The 15,257-nt window shown below is 54.0% G+C and overlaps 1 long non-coding RNA gene across 1 annotated transcript; it reads right to left on the reverse strand.

Moving 5' to 3' along the window:
- Nucleotides 1-4,385: 4,385 nt before the first annotated feature.
- On the reverse strand, nucleotides 4,386-7,644 carry LOC138686706 (uncharacterized). The gene is made up of 3 exons (XR_011326004.1): nucleotides 7,221-7,644; nucleotides 6,429-6,527; nucleotides 4,386-6,057 (listed from the first exon to the last, which is right to left on the reverse strand). It is a non-coding gene; the product is annotated as an uncharacterized lncRNA (long non-coding RNA).
- Between the last annotated feature and the right edge of the window lie 7,613 nt (nucleotides 7,645-15,257).

Genomic DNA, 15,257 nt, shown 5'->3' on the forward strand with positions numbered 1-15,257 from the left:
TGCAGTTCTTTGCTCTTATGACTAGATGTTCCTGTACACTAGATGAGAACAATGCTGAAACTGACCACATGTGATTGAAACTGCGTTAAGCTTCAAGATCAAAGAACAAGGACAAGAATAAAGACTTCAAGGACAGCCACCAAGAACTTCAAATGGGTCGGTGGTTGCAAAAGCAGCCCTTCGTCTCAAATGGATCCTTCATTGCGCGTGATCGGATGTAGGCAGTACTACGATAATCGGTTGCCATCGTTTTTACGTATATGTATACTAATCTGATTAACATGCAATTAGTTATTCTGTGTAACCTGTTTGTGCTAAAGCTGTGGCATGCACGCTAGGTGCAACTATCCCCCGTGCATCCAGCGCTGCAATGAAGAATGCCTGCTTTCTAAAACTCCAAAACGAGTCTTAGGGAGTTTCTTTGATGGGCTTTTCAGTATCAGGGGTACAAGGGAGGAAAGGAAAAAAAAAAGGCAGTGGTGTGGGAAAGAGGGGGGACCAGGGGAGGGGCAGGGAGGGACCAGAACGCGGAAGAGGGGAGACAGGGCCCCGAGGGCCCGGGGCTCACCACAGCTCTTGTTCTTGGCACTGCCAGGAGAATTTGCCAGTTCAGACGCTTCTTTCTGCTCCTCTCCCGCTCCCTCCTCTTCTGTAACTCCGGCGGCGCGGCCGTCCTCCCCCTAGGAGAACACGCGTCTCATAGGTCTTGCAGGACGAGGCCTCCTAGGCACGGAGCCTCGCTCGCTCGCACGCTACGTGGCCGTACCGCACCGTCGGTGCTGCGTACGGACCCTGCGGTGCACCTCGGCGGTCTGACCTGCTGCGGACTACGAAGAGGGATCCTTCCACGCGCGGAGAGGCAGGCTCTCTCTTGCCTGCAGCGGGGGGCAGCTGCTGGCCGGCCAGCCTTCCATTTCTTCTTCTCTACCTTCCTCCGGCCTCTCCAGCTTCAGCCGCAGCAGCTCCTGCCCGCAGCCGGTAAGCGCCCCGCCTGTCCCTTTGTGCTCCCGCGCCGCGAGGAGAGGGAGGCCAGGCAGAGAGCCCGTGCAAGCTTTCCTTGCCGGCGGCGTTTCGTCACCGGGAGGAAGCAAGGAGCGCGGCGGCGCCTCCCGCCGGTGCCGCACTGCCGTTACCGTCGGACGGCACGTGCAGGACAGCGGCAGCCCCGCGCCCTCGCAGCCTCCGAGCTGCAGTACCGAACATTGGCCGCGAGGTGGCAGCGGCGAGCGCTTGGCACAAGGCGGCAGCGCGCATGGGCGGTAGCCCAGCTGCAGTACCGAAGTCTGTTCAATAGGTGGAGGAAGAGAGCGCTGGCGAAACGCGCCGCCACGGCGCATGCGCGGCTCCGAGCTGCTGAACCACGTTTTGGTTGCTAGGCAACAGCAGGAGGGCGGCAAAAGGCGCCACCGCGCATGCGCGGCACCCGAACGCCAGGTCCACGTTTTGGTTGCCAGGCGACAGCAGGAGCGCCGTAAACCGCGCCGCCGCGCATGCGCGGTTGCCGAGGCGCCGTATCGCGCTTCGGTTGCCAGGCAACAGTGGCCAGTGTCGCAAACGCGCCAACGCACATGCGCGGCTGCCGAGCTGCCGTAACACCTCTTGGTTGCTAGGCAACAGGAGGAGGCCGTAAACCGCGCCGCCGCGCATGCGCAATTGCGGAGGCGTCGTGTCGCGTTTCGATTGCTAGGCAACAGCGGGAGCGCCGTAAACCGGACCGCCGCGCATGCGCCCTTGCCGAGGCGTCGCGTCGCGCTTTGGTTGCCAGGCAACAGTGGCCAGTGCCGTAAACGAGTCAACGCACATGCGCCCTTGCCGAGCTGCCGTAACGCGTTTTGGTTGCCGAGCAACAGCAGGAGCGGCGTAAACCGGGCGGCCGCGCATGCGCCATTGCTGAGGCGCCGTGTCGCGCTTTTGTTGCCAGGCAACAGCGGGCAGTGCCGTAAAAGGAGGAGCGCGCATGCGCATTTGCCCAGCTGCCGTAACGCGTTTCGGTTGCCGAGCAACAGAAGGAGCGCCGTAAACCGCGCCGCCGCGCATGCGCGGTTGCCGAGCTGCCGTAACGCGTTTTGGTTGCTAGGCAACAGGAGGAAGCCGTAAAGCACGCCGCCGCGCATGCGCAGTTGCGGAGGCGCCGTGTCGCCCTTCGGTTGCCAGGCAACAGCGGCCAGCGCCGTAAAAGTCGAACCACGCATGCGCAGTTGCCCAGCTGCCGTAACGAGTTTTGGTTGCTAGGCAACAGGAGGAGCGCCGTATATTGCGCCGCCGCGCATGCGCGGTTGCCGAGGCGCCGTGTCGCGCTTCGGTTGCCAGGCAACAGCGGCGAGCGCCGTAAAAGGCGCAGCGCGCATGCGCCCTTGCCGAGATGCCGTAACGCGTTTTGGTTGCCCGGCAACAGCTGGAGCCCACCGCGCATGCGCCGCTCCCCAACGCCAGTTCCCACCTTCGGTCACCGGGCAGCAGCATCCGCATCCCCGTAACGATCCTCTTCTGAGCAGCAGCTGGATGAGGGATGACTGACAGCTCAGCCCAGCAGAGACCAGCCACAGGCGGCAACTACTTACTGGGGGCACAGGGCTTACATTGCCCTGCCCTTTCCCCACTCGCAGCCCGGGCAGTCATCTTCATCGCCTCCGTTCCAAAAAGCACCCGAGTGGCTGGAGCGTTTACAGCAGTCAAGTGCAAACAACAGACAACTCGGGTGGTCGCCTCTGTCCCTGCCCCCCCACCCCATTATCTAGAGAGGAGAAGCAGCACAGGGACCTGCAAACGGCAGGGGGGAGGGGGGGGTGGTCCCCTGGAGCAAGCCCCAGGGACTGCTGTATCCCTCTGCATGTGGCATCAGGGTTGCAGGAGTGAAAACAGCCAGTCAACAGCTGCTGGCGAGAGATTTAAAAAAAAAACCACACAACGCCTGGTTCAGGTGACAGCCTGAAGGCAGGCCACAAGAGACCCAAAGCTGCTTTCTGCCAGAGGGGCAGCTCTGTCCAGCAGGAAACGACGCGTCCCAGCGCACCAGATGCGAGCGGCCCACCTGCAAGCGAGCGATACCCTGGCGACCCTGGGGCTCAGTTGGGGTGGGTGCACCTTTCCTCACCTCCGTGCTATCAGAGCTCTGCTCTCCTAATCCTGCACGCACGCAAGGCTTCTTGTGCGGGGCTTGTCTCTTATCGAAGAGACACTGCACAGTGTTACTTACCGCCCCGCCCTCCGGCATGCAAAGTAATCAGACGTGAAGCAGGGAAAGCAAAGAGGCCTGTGGGGATATTAGTAGTCCTCAGCAGAGGACCGTAGAGCCCTCGAGGTTCCATCTTTGCTCCCTACAGGAGCGTGGCTCCGCATTCCTTGCCGCTCCCGCCAGCAAGCGTCACAATTGCCCTTTGCTGCCTGCAACACGCAGTACCTGCACGGCCCCAGTACTGCCGCTTACAGCGCGAGAGGCGCTCGCTATAAAGTGGCAATGAAGAACAAGGACGGCCCGTCAAGATGGCAGGAGGAACACAGAGAGCCTCCAGCATTAGCCAGGCAGGGCTTGCAACTCGCCTCGTGTCGTGGTTTAACGCCAGCCAGCAACAAAGCCCCACGCGACCTCTCACTCGCTCCCCCGCCCCCAGTGGGACAGGGAGACAATTGGAAGGGCAAAAGTGAGAAAACTCATGGCTTGAAATGAAAACAGTTTAATCATTTAAAAGAAACAACAACAACAACAACTTGTAAGGAAAAGAAGAAAAAAAAATGACAGAGAATGGGATGCAGGCAGCATGCCAGGGGTCTGGAGCCTGACGTATGATGGGGGGGGGGTGTGGAATATGGAGGAGGGAAAGGAAGCTGGGGGGCGGGGAGGAACAGGAGATAGAAGAGCAGGGGATGCGGGGGGAAACGGGACAGGAGATAGAAGAGCAGGGGATGCAGGGGGAAACAACTCACGTGGGTTAAAAACTCGAATGGGGAAGGGGGTGGGCTGGAGCAGCAGGGGGCATATATGGGGGAGAAACACACGCTGGGGAGAGGGTAGGTGAGGGTACAGAGGTGCATGGGGGGACACGGGTGGGCATGACCTACCCCAGGGAGTCCACACAGGATGATCCACAGCACGTAACTCACCTGGGATAACCCGGAACAGAGCATCCACACCAGATCATCCACACTGGGAGGACCCCCAGCAACGCCCCTCAAACTGCCTCTGCTTCACCCCCAATCTTCCCCAAACTGGGGAGTTTTTTTGCTTTTTCAAAATACTCAGTTTGGGGTGTGTTTCAGTGCTTTTCCACAACATAAAAAGGGGTGATCTTTTGGTTGTGGGTTTGTGCATGAAAATGGGGTGGGTTTTTTGCTTTCCAGCTGCACAAATCCAGGCGGATTTGGCTTTCCCAGGAGTCCCAAAGTCGTTTGTTTTTTTCCGTTGCAGTCCCAGAATCAGAGGGTTTGGGGTTGTCCTGGTTTCGGCTGGAATAAAGTTCATTTTCTTCTGAGTAGCTGGTACAGGGCCATTTTGGATTTAGGATGAGAATAATGTTGACAACACACCGATGCTGTAGTTGTTGCTAAGCAGTGTTTATACTAAGTCAAGGACCTTCCAGCTTCTCATACCGCCCTGCCAGCAGAGGCTGGGGGTGCACAAGAAGAGTCGCTGAGCTAAAGCAGGATTCCAGGTAAACAGGTCAGCTCGAAATACACCACCTCCTTTAAAAGTTAAGACCGATTTGAACACTTAAAATCAGCATTTAGGCTAATCGATACCATTTTGAACACCTTCTTAGCATACAAGTAAACACTCTTGCCGGTGTTGGAAAACGTCTCCTCCCTTCCTTACAGCACTGCTGCAGGGAGATAACCCTGGGAGGCTGCGGGACGAGGTCATACGCAATCAGAATCTACGCTTACGGATCCACCGCAACAGCTACAGCCCTTGCGCTCCTGCTGCTGCTTTGCATCTTGCTTGTTTGGTGAATAAAGCTGAAAGTGAAGTGGAAAACTTCAAAGAGCAAAATGAAAAATAAAGAATAAATCTCAATAATTCACTTTACACTAAAAAGGTGTGCCCACGTTTATATACATCCAATAAAAATACTTATACTGTAAAAGTATTTGATTTTCCTTTTCCATTACCTTAACTTGCACAGCTCTGAATTCATACCATTAAATTATCTCTCTCCAAAGTACACAGTTATAACGTGACTAGGGGTTTTTGTGCGTGTTACAGAACGCGGAGGGACACCTGGCCAGCTGAGCTGCCCAAGAGAGGTGCTACTGAACTGCCAGGGAAACACACCATTGAAAGCCAGACAGAAAGAAAGTACTTCAGAGCACTCCGTCAAAACATCAGGAAAAAGAACCCCATAACATTCAGTTGCCTCTCTTTTTAAACATTTAGAAAAATACCTAAACTGCTTACATACACCTAACAAATCACATACTACAGCTATTTGGCAGTTGCAGTTTAAACAATGCAAGTCAATTTGTAAAATCCCCAGTGCTGCAATACCTCAGACTACCAAAAAGGACTGGCGGATTCCCTAATGCTTTTGGCAGTACCGAAGCATGTAGAGCAACACGTTTTCATGTTATCTCGACTGTTACAACTGAGAAACCAAAGACCAGTGATGCCATCAACTTTAGGAAGATGGGCTGCGCTTGGGTCTTTGGAAGGAAATTGACTTTTTTTTTTTTTTTCTTTTTTTTTTAAAGAGAGTGAAAAGTCTCGTTACTGATGACTTCTACTGTCAAGTCGATCACCTCTGAAGATCCACTCTGATAGGAAGTTCATAAAACAAAATTTCTTCGAGAGAGAAAGACTTCCATTTTGGAAAATCTCTTTCCAACTGAAGTCAAAATTACACACTGTAGGTTAAAGGAAAAAATACATTACTGAAGCAGTAACTCATCAAAAACACCTCAGGACTCACTGTCACTAGTTACAAGGCCGCTAATGCTTCCCGGGAAAGCCTGGAAAACACACAGATGCGACGCCCGTTTGTCCTGTTTTGTCCACGTCTCTTCTTTGACCTTGATTGCTTTTAGTACAGATGCTAATTATCTCCGTAACGTTTTTGAGTACTACTATAAGATATTTAAAAAAAAAATCGACTGTAAAAGCATAAAGCTTTTATCATGAAAACAAAGTCTGTTTCTTCTGAACAGCTGAACTCTTACGAACAGTTTCTTCCCTCTTTTAGTACAAAATTATTTTCACAGTATCATTTACTAGCAAGCACACAGCAACAGAAGATTATGCTTTCAGGAAGAGAAAATAAACTGAGGGAAGTAAACTTTGTATAGGTGTAACATGCTCCGGAACAGAACTTATTTTTAGTATTTATGTTAAAATATTTCATGTAAAAAAAAGTAGAAGGAGAGTTGGCACACTCTCAACGTTAAAGCCCATACCGCAAGTACCTTTGGAAAAATGCAGACACACGTCGTAGGCCTACCTTGTACTTGCAGGCCACTACGGAATCTTTCCATCTGTCTCGTACCGTCACGGCAGAAGAAAGGGCAACCACGGCGAAACGGTGCCAGCTGACATCCACCTGAGAGAAGAAAAAAAAAAAAACATTAGCACAAAGCTGGGTAGGAATCCAAAGCTGCCTTTTTTTTTTGTGAAGGTTTGCGAAGACAGTATGACTGAGCGGAGGAAAAAGTATTTTTGCGTCATCTTCGGTACAGTTGTTGACACAGGCCACTAGAGCTTTTGCATTTTTCAGACAACCGTGCCTTTTTTTTTTCCCCTTTCTTTTTTGACTCATTGGCAACTTTACTTTCACTAGAACTCACTTTCCTAGATACACGCAGGTGACAGACACAGAGACCTACATACATTTTCTCAAGCCTTAGTATAGCCGAGGCTTCATCACCCTATACATCCCAAGTTGAGTATTTTTGCTAAAGAGCACACCAACACATCTGTCCTCGCGAACTGCCTCGTTGCAAAAAAGGAATCATTTTTTCCAGGCCGTTGCTCCAAACGGTCAAGATCTTTTAAAACCGCAGTTGTGCCACCAAACCCGCTCAGGGTCCCTCCTAGCTTTTGACCACCCTGAGATTTAACAGGCGCACGCTCCATTCCATCTTCCAACAGCAAAAATACGTTAACGCTCTCGGACCCAGAGCGCAACCCTACGGATGTCCACGCACACAGCCTGCCGTTTTGATGAGGAGCCACCGAGCACCCCTGCAAGCACAGCTGCACGTGCCAGATTGGTTTCCCCTACACCGCGAGTTACCGGTTTCAGTGAACGTAGTTTCTGACGCTTTAAACCGAAAACCGTATCTCGACGCTTCGCCACCGCAGAAACGACCCATCGCTAGAACGCTACAAAAACGCAGTAACACCAATTGCAAACCCACAGCAGCAACAGCTCCAGAAATATTTAGACCAGGAACAAGGGAGAAAAATAAAACAGCCTCATCTCACGGACAGGGGAGCGGCAGGCAGAGAAAAGGGTCGGCATTCTGAGCCCTTACAGAAAACAGGCATTCTCCTTCCATTCCTCGGCCCGTCCGTGAAGGTCTAAATACCGCAACGCTACTACGACAACGTCGAGAGTAGGGCACAGCAGCCCTGCCACTGGACTTGCCACTGACCCATGCTATTTACGTAGCAGGACGCGTACGCAGAGGGACATGTTTTGCCACACACAGCCCTGAACTTCCTGAAAATTTACGTCTACCAAAAAAAGCCATTTGGAACATATTGCCAAACAACGTTAGGCAAGAAAGCTTTGATGCCTTTGACACACGCAAGTTTCTGGTCACTTGCTATTTGCTTCCTGTTGTTGCTGCTGTTCTTCCTTCAGAAATTCTACTCGTCGCCAAGTTATTCACTACTGGTTCAAGCATTTGCCTTCCTGGTATTACCAGCACATTCACAGAGGCAAGTAACTTAATTGCTCTTCTACAATTATCCAAACGACAATTACAGCCATGAAAGAGAAGGAGAGGTCAGGCAGCACAAGAGCTCTGCAGGCTGGCACCAGTCAATATTGCACTCTCTAAAAACAAACAACAACAAAATAAAACCGTGACCCTGTAGCCTTCTTTTTTTTTTTTTTCCTTCTTCTTTCAGAGCTCATCCCTGCCTCAGCATTTTCTCTTGTCAGAGCATGAAGCGCAGGTGATCCGTACCCTGACGACTTCTGCATGTGATGAATGCCCGTTCAGAAATAGTCCAGATCTGCAAGACTGGTGTCGTTTTTACGGTTTTAATCATCATAACTCAAATTTTATTTACTCACGCATTTGTGAGGAAACTAATTAACTTTTAGACACTGCCTCTCCTTTTTTTGGGGGGTGGGGGTGGGGGTGGAAATGCGTTAGAGACCGAACAACATTACGATTCAGAGCTCCCAACCACGAGGGAGTGGTGGAGAAATCAATGAAAGCAAAGACCAACAGCAGCAACATCAACTGAAAGTTGGCTTTAATTCCGATCACATACTTAAGCGACTCTCCAAGTCTATGCCTCGGTCCTAGGAATGACTAGGCCCTTTTTCAAGGACAAACTTGTTTACTTCAAAGTCCTAGACTGAAGACTCCGCTGAACGGAATGGGGATTGTCCCACGGGACAACATGCCATCAACACTCTTAATGGGGAAGGAAAAAAAAAACAAATAAAAATCAAGTTTAAGTACCAGTTCCCATCATGTTTCGCTCATTACATTTCTACTGGCATCTAGGTGCTCAAAAATGAACTACAGGGACACCACATATTCCTAAAAATTCAGTTATACATAAAAAAGTAAAAGGCTATTTCCAACTTGCCCATCAAATCAGTATGAACAGAGAGAAGAGAAACACTCGACCCTGAAGAAGCTAACAGGCAGCTCTGAATTTACCAGACAGGAAATTTCATTCTTTCACCTGAAACAAAAACACATCAAGGGACCAGTTCAGGAACAGGGCACGATCTGTTAACAGCAATTTTTCCATCACCTTTTCTGCACTAGCAGCAAATTTGCCTTCTCTGTGGGTTTAACGTGGAGCATCTGTAGTGCCCTCGAACTCGCAAGTGTTTCTCTCCGCTCCCCCAGCCCGATACGTGCGATTACCTGAGCAGCAAGCGGAATTAACCACGCAGGATTTTCTTCGTGTGACGTGGAAGGTGGTACTGGGAGAAGAGGAGATAGAGAAATGAACCTGCTTGTCACACCCAGCCAACGGTGAAAAGACAGGGGAGGATTCTGCCGGAAGGGCTCTGCACCCCAGGAGCTCCCGCCGGCCGGTTTCTCTCCCCTTTGCCCGGTACCGAGGGGACGACGACACCACCTCGCCCGCGCCCCCTCGCAGGGGGGGCTGCCCCAGGAGAGACGGGGGACCCCCACCTCGCTTCTGCCCGCAGGAACGGACCGGGAGAGACCCTCCACGCAGAGAGAGGAGCACGGCATGGATTGCATGCCCGAGGGAAGAGGCCGGGCTCCCCGCTGGCAGAAGGACAACTCACCTCCCTGCTCGGAGCTGCTTGCTGCGGACAGCCCTGCCCGCGCCCGGCCGCTCTTCCGCCACGCTGGGAGCGCAGTCCGGCCGACGGACGCTCCAGCAAAAAGACGCTCCAGCTAATCGCGCCTCCTGCTCGTTACAGCCACAGGTACTTTTGCCTCTGGCTAATGCACGCTCCAGACAGCGGACACCCCGCCTCGTTCCAGCTCCCGCTTGCTACAGTTCTGGCTCATTGAAGCCCCAGCTCCGCACTGAAGCTCCGGCTGATTTCAGCTGCTTCTCCTTACAAGCTCCAGCTACGTGCAACGGTCTGGGCTTTCCATAAGGTTGTATATCAACTGCTGTCAAAACTGGAGCATTGGGATTAAACATCAGAGTTACACGCCAAATAAATATTCATTAGTTTGCGCGATTAATTACTTAACAACTATTCTGAGCAGCGCAGAAAGAAGAGCTGGACTCAAAGAGGGCACGTGGGGTCTGAAAAGCGCCTTTCCCCCCCACAGACCATCACAGATGTTGAGTTCGGCCTGCTGCGTGCCGGACTCCCAAACTTTGGCATCCGACACAACCAGACCCCCATCTCCGGGGAGGGTCCACGCACCCTGCCCGCCCCCCGCTTCCCCCCGCAGCCACCAACACCCTCCCACCCGCCTGCAAAACCAGCCAAGCCGGCTCCCGCTTTTGGCCCCTGCACCAGCTGACTCGGGGCCCATTTGGGAGCCAAAAAACCCGGCTGCTGAGCCCGTTCTCAAGGCCCAAACACGCAGGGCCGGACCTCTGTTTCTGGGCCCAAAGCCGCGCAGCTCGGTCTGTTTCCGAGCCCCCACATCAGCCACGCAAGCCTGTTGTCAAGCCCCAGGAACAGAAAACTTGTTCTCCGTTTCTGACCCTGCAGTGCCCACGGGCGACGCTGAGCGTAGCCACCCCACAGCCCTGCACCCCCGGGGCCCCACACGTAGTTTTGGGGAGTGCTCGGGACCTGCGGAGGGCCCGGCCCCACGCCTCTGCGGGGCAGCCCCAGCACAGGCAGGGCGTCGCTTCACAATTGCCGTTTCAGGCTTTATTTCCTCGCCATCACCGGCACGGCCAGGCCCCCACCCCAAACCCCCCAGCCGAAGCACCCCCGCGGGTAGCCGGGCCCAGCCACCCAGAAAACAAGAAAACCAAAGAGGGTACAAGACGGAGACCGTGGGGAAAGGCAAGGAGAAGGACACAGAAACAGAGAGAGTGCGGGAGGGATAGGGAGCAGGACAGAGAGATGGAGCAAGAAAGGAAAAAAGGATGGGAGGCAAAACCAAGGGAAAGAGAGACAAGGACGGGGAGCAGGACAAAGGGACGGAAGAGGAAAAAAAAAATAGCGACGGGCTGCAGGACAGAGATGAAGGGATTAAATAGACACAGGGAGCATGACAGAAGGACACAGAGAGACAAAAGGGACAAAGAGCAGGCCAGCATCAGAGGGGAAAAAACCAACTGCGATGGGCAGTGGGAGAGAGATACGGAAAAATTAAAAAAATACTGAGGAACAGAAAAAAGAAAGCAGAGACAGCTAGCTGGACAGGGGGACACAGTTAGAAAGGGCGGGAGAGGGAATGGGGCAGAGAAAGACAGAAAAGGTAGTGCAAGAAAGCAAGGCAGAGGGACAGCAAGGCGGGGCTGGGGGGAAGGGACAGGGGTCTGGACAGAGATGGAGAAATAAGCAGCAGGGACAGAGGAGACAGAAAGAGGGACAGGGAACATGGCAGAGAAGGAAAAATCAGGACAGCGGCAGGACAGAGATAAAAAACTGGGACGGTCCTCAGGACAGAGAGGAATACAAATATGAGCAGGGAGCGGGACAAAGGGATACAGGGAGAAACAATGGGACAGGAAGCAAGACAGCGCGACAGACAAGAACAATGACAACGGGGGGGGGGGGGGGGGCGGGGCAGGCACCGGGGCGGGGGGGGGGCGGGGGGGGAATTTAGAAAGAGAGGGATCAGGAGCCTTGCAGAGAGAGGGAGGGTGAATAAAAAAGGGGCAGGAAGCAGCACAAAGGGTCTCAGAGAGTAAGAGATGACCAGGAAGGAGGAAGAGACAGCGAGATCCAGAATGACAAAAATAAACAGCAACAGCGAGCAAGACAAAGGGATAGAAACAGAAAGTAGGAAGAAGAGAGATAGGAAGGCAGGCACACAGAGCGGCACGTACAGGCGCAGAGAGGAAAAGAACACCAGGGAACAGGCCAGAGAAATTGGGAGGCGGGGAAAGGGGTGGATGCAGATCAGGACAAGGAGATGGAAAAACAAAAAACAGCGACTGGCTGCAGGACAAAGATGGGGGGCGGAGGGGGGGGAAGAGGGAGAGGGAGCAGGACAAGAACACAGAGAGAAAAAGAAAGGGGGGAAGTCGAACGAAAGAGAGAGAGAAAGGGGGAGAGGAAGAGGGAGCAGGACAAGAGAATAGACAGAAGAGAGGAGGCACAGGGAAGCAAAATAAAAAAAAAACAACCAAAAAAAACCCCAAACGTCACAGCAGCATGAGAAAGCTAGGGGGCCAGGAGAGGGGGAGGGAGGGACCAGGATGCACAAGAGGAGCAACAGGGCCCCGAAGGCCCAGGACTCACCACAGCTCTTGCTCTTGGAGCTGCCAGGAGGCCTTGCCAGCTCAGATGCTTCTTTCTCCTTCTCTCCTGCCTTCCTCTTCTGTAACTCCAGTCGCCTGGCTGTCCTCCACATAACGGAACACGCGAGCGCCTCACAGCTCTTACGAGATGAGGCCTCCTAGACACGTAGCCTCGCTCGCTCGCTCACTATGTGGCCGTACCGCGCTGCTGGTCATGCATACAGACCCTGGTGGTCTAACCTGCTGTGGACTATGAGGCGGGATCCTCCCACACCCAGAGAGGCAGGCTCTCTCTTGCCTGCAGCGGGAGGCAGCTGCCAGCCAGGTGGCCTTCCGTTTCTTCTTCTTTACCTTTCTGCGGCCTCTCCAGCTTCAGCAGCTCCCGTCCACAGCCAGTAAGCGCTCCGCCTGTCCCTCTGTGCTCCCGCGCCTCGAGGAGAGGGAGGCCAGGCAGAGACAGCCCACGCAAGCCTGAGGCCGCTGCAGTCAACGGCATCCCCGGGGACGAACGGACAACCGCACTCACAGCGTGGCCTCTGGGAGAGGGAAAGAGGCAGCAGCGACCGTTATTACCGTAGCTCGACCCTGGCCGGAGCCCCTCCTTCCGCAGGGGCTTCCGCAGACGCCGCTCGTTCCCTGCGCCGCTGCTAACGGCACCCACGTTCAGGGAGACTCGAGAACATCGCAGGGCCAGCTTGCTGCCCTCACGACAGGGCTCGGGGGCTGCCTGCGGCTACAGCACAGGCTTCAGGGGAGGGGCTGGAGCTGGGGGCAGCCGCACGGGCCGAGCGGGGCCGGGGGAGGCGCCGGGGGAGCTCCGGCGACTCCGGGAGGCGCCCGCTGGCCGCGCCTGGGGGGTGCCCGCCTCCGTCCCCTCTTCCCTTCTATCGGCTCTCGGGGAACTCCCCGGTGCTGCCCTGGCCCGGCTCGCCTCCGGCGGACCGGGAGCCTGCCGCGGCGGCCGCTTCGCAGCTTCCCGTCCCGCCAGCCCCGGGCGGCCAGCGGGCAAGAGGCACCCACCGCCACCGCCGGAGAGGACCGCTCGCCTCGCCCGCTGCCGCCGAGACCCGCGCCCTGTGCGCCGCTACGCTGCTCCCGGGGACCGCGCATGTGCCGGCCGTCGACGGCGCGCCGGAGGGGCCAGAGCCGGCGCGCGAACGCCGGTCTGCAGTACAGCATTTTGGCCACCAGGTGGCAGCAGCGGGAGCGGCAGCGGGGGCGGTGCGGCTGCGCACCTCTCGGGGGCAGTGCTGTTGTACCTCCGTTTGGCCACAAGGCGGCAGCAGCAGCGAGCGGACGGCGGGAGGCGCGTGCCCGGGACGGCCCCGGAGCTGCTGTTGCGCGCTTTGCGCGCCGAGCGCCCGCCGGCACCGCGCGCCTGGGGCGGCAGCGGCGTTTCCTTACCGGGAGGAAGCAACGAGCGCGGCGGCACTTTTCCCCGGTGCCGCACTGCCGTTACCGTTGGACCACGGGTGCCGTTACAGGGGCATCACCGCGCCTTTGCAGCCTCCGAGCTGTAGTACCCGAATTTTGGTCACCGGGCAGCAGCATCCCCGTAACGATCCTCTTCTGAGCAGCAGCTGGATGAGGGATGACTGACAGCTCAGCCCAGCAGAGACCAGCCACAGGCGGCAACTACTTACTGGGGGCACAGGGCTTACATTGCCCTGCCCTTTCCCCACTCGCAGCCCGGGCAGTCATCTTCATCGCCTCCGTTCCAAAAAGCACCCGAGTGGCTGGAGCGTTTACAGCAGTCAAGTGCAAACAACAGACAACTCGGGTGGTCGCCTCTGTCCCTGCCCCCCCACCCCATTATCTAGAGAGGAGAAGCAGCACAGGGAACGTGTGAACAGGGTTTTTTTGCCCTGGACCAAGCCCCAGGGACTGCTGTATCTCTCAAGATTGGCATTTTGGATGGGAAGGGGGAATCCCTAACAATAGACATCGTGCTAATTGAACAGACTGCGCATACAGGCAGAGAGATAATGTGTGACAGAAGAACTGTAGGCCAAAAGGGAAGCAGCAGGCTGAAGCTGAACTGGGCAGTCAGCCTGTCCTTTCATGCCTGTTTAGAAAATTAAAATAGAACTATCTGAGCCTTTGTAGCCGTAAACAGACTCTCAGGGATCTGCATGTTTTCATCTTTTTACAGTGCCTCTGTTGTTTCCATCCATTTCAACTTTGTAACCCAACAGAACAGCACATGCAAAGGAGGAAAGGTAGATTGTTTGGAGATTGGCATCATGTACTTTCAAGTTGCATCTTCTTGTAGTCCTGTCAGCCAATAAGCCTGGATTTTGGGGTAGATCATAAGAAAGTATCACTAGGTGTTTTTCCAGTTTCATCCCCAAGAGCTAAGGAGTGATTTACCAAGTGGACATGATAAGACATGTGCACTACAGAGGTGGGAAGTAAATACATTCTGAATTTTTGCCTCCCTGCAAAGGTACTAACAGAACACTAGCTTTCCATGCCCTTTGCCTGTTTGCAGAGCCAACTAATAGCCTGTAAAAGGCCTCATGAGAACAAGCACCTAACATGCCAGTGGGATGTGGTTTGCATTTCATAGCTGATATTTGCAATTCAGAGCTGAAAAGATAAAGGACGCATCGCTTGCCGCCTTGGCTGTTTATTGCTCAGCTGCTTGATCCATTTATCTGGTCTGTGAAAAGTGACAAGACAAGACGTAACAGCCTGCACCTGGCTTGTAGATTGTAGCCTGTATTTCTCACTTCCTGACTACCAAACAAGTCTGCTTTTCCTTTTCACTGTCTTCACTTTAGCCCAAATGACTTGGCTCAAGTCAGCTCTGTTCACTGTTTGCCCTTGCATAAATTCAGTTGTCATGACATCACAAACGTTACCTCTTTGCTCCATGGCAATGGCTGAACTTTGCGGAGGGAGGGGCCAAAGGTAGAGGAAACAAATCTTGAACTCTGGAGGGAGACTATGAGAGCTGGAAAAATGCACAGGAAGCTGAATACTTACACAGCCCAGCCTTGAGAGTGGAACTGGTAACTTCTTGCATTATGGTTGTTTACTTACGTGTTTTACTACTACGCAGCTGGTCTTCTGACTTGCCAGCTTTCTCCCTGTCCATTGGAGCACAATGACTGAACATCCTGCTTGAACTGAGTGATGGAACAGCTTACATATTGCTTATTACTCTCAACAGGGATTGCACCTTAATCTATGGCAGGGTACTACCTCAGATGAT

Source organism: Haliaeetus albicilla, chromosome 9, assembly GCF_947461875.1.
Source record: "Haliaeetus albicilla chromosome 9, bHalAlb1.1, whole genome shotgun sequence".
Taxonomy (NCBI): domain Eukaryota; kingdom Metazoa; phylum Chordata; class Aves; order Accipitriformes; family Accipitridae; genus Haliaeetus; species Haliaeetus albicilla.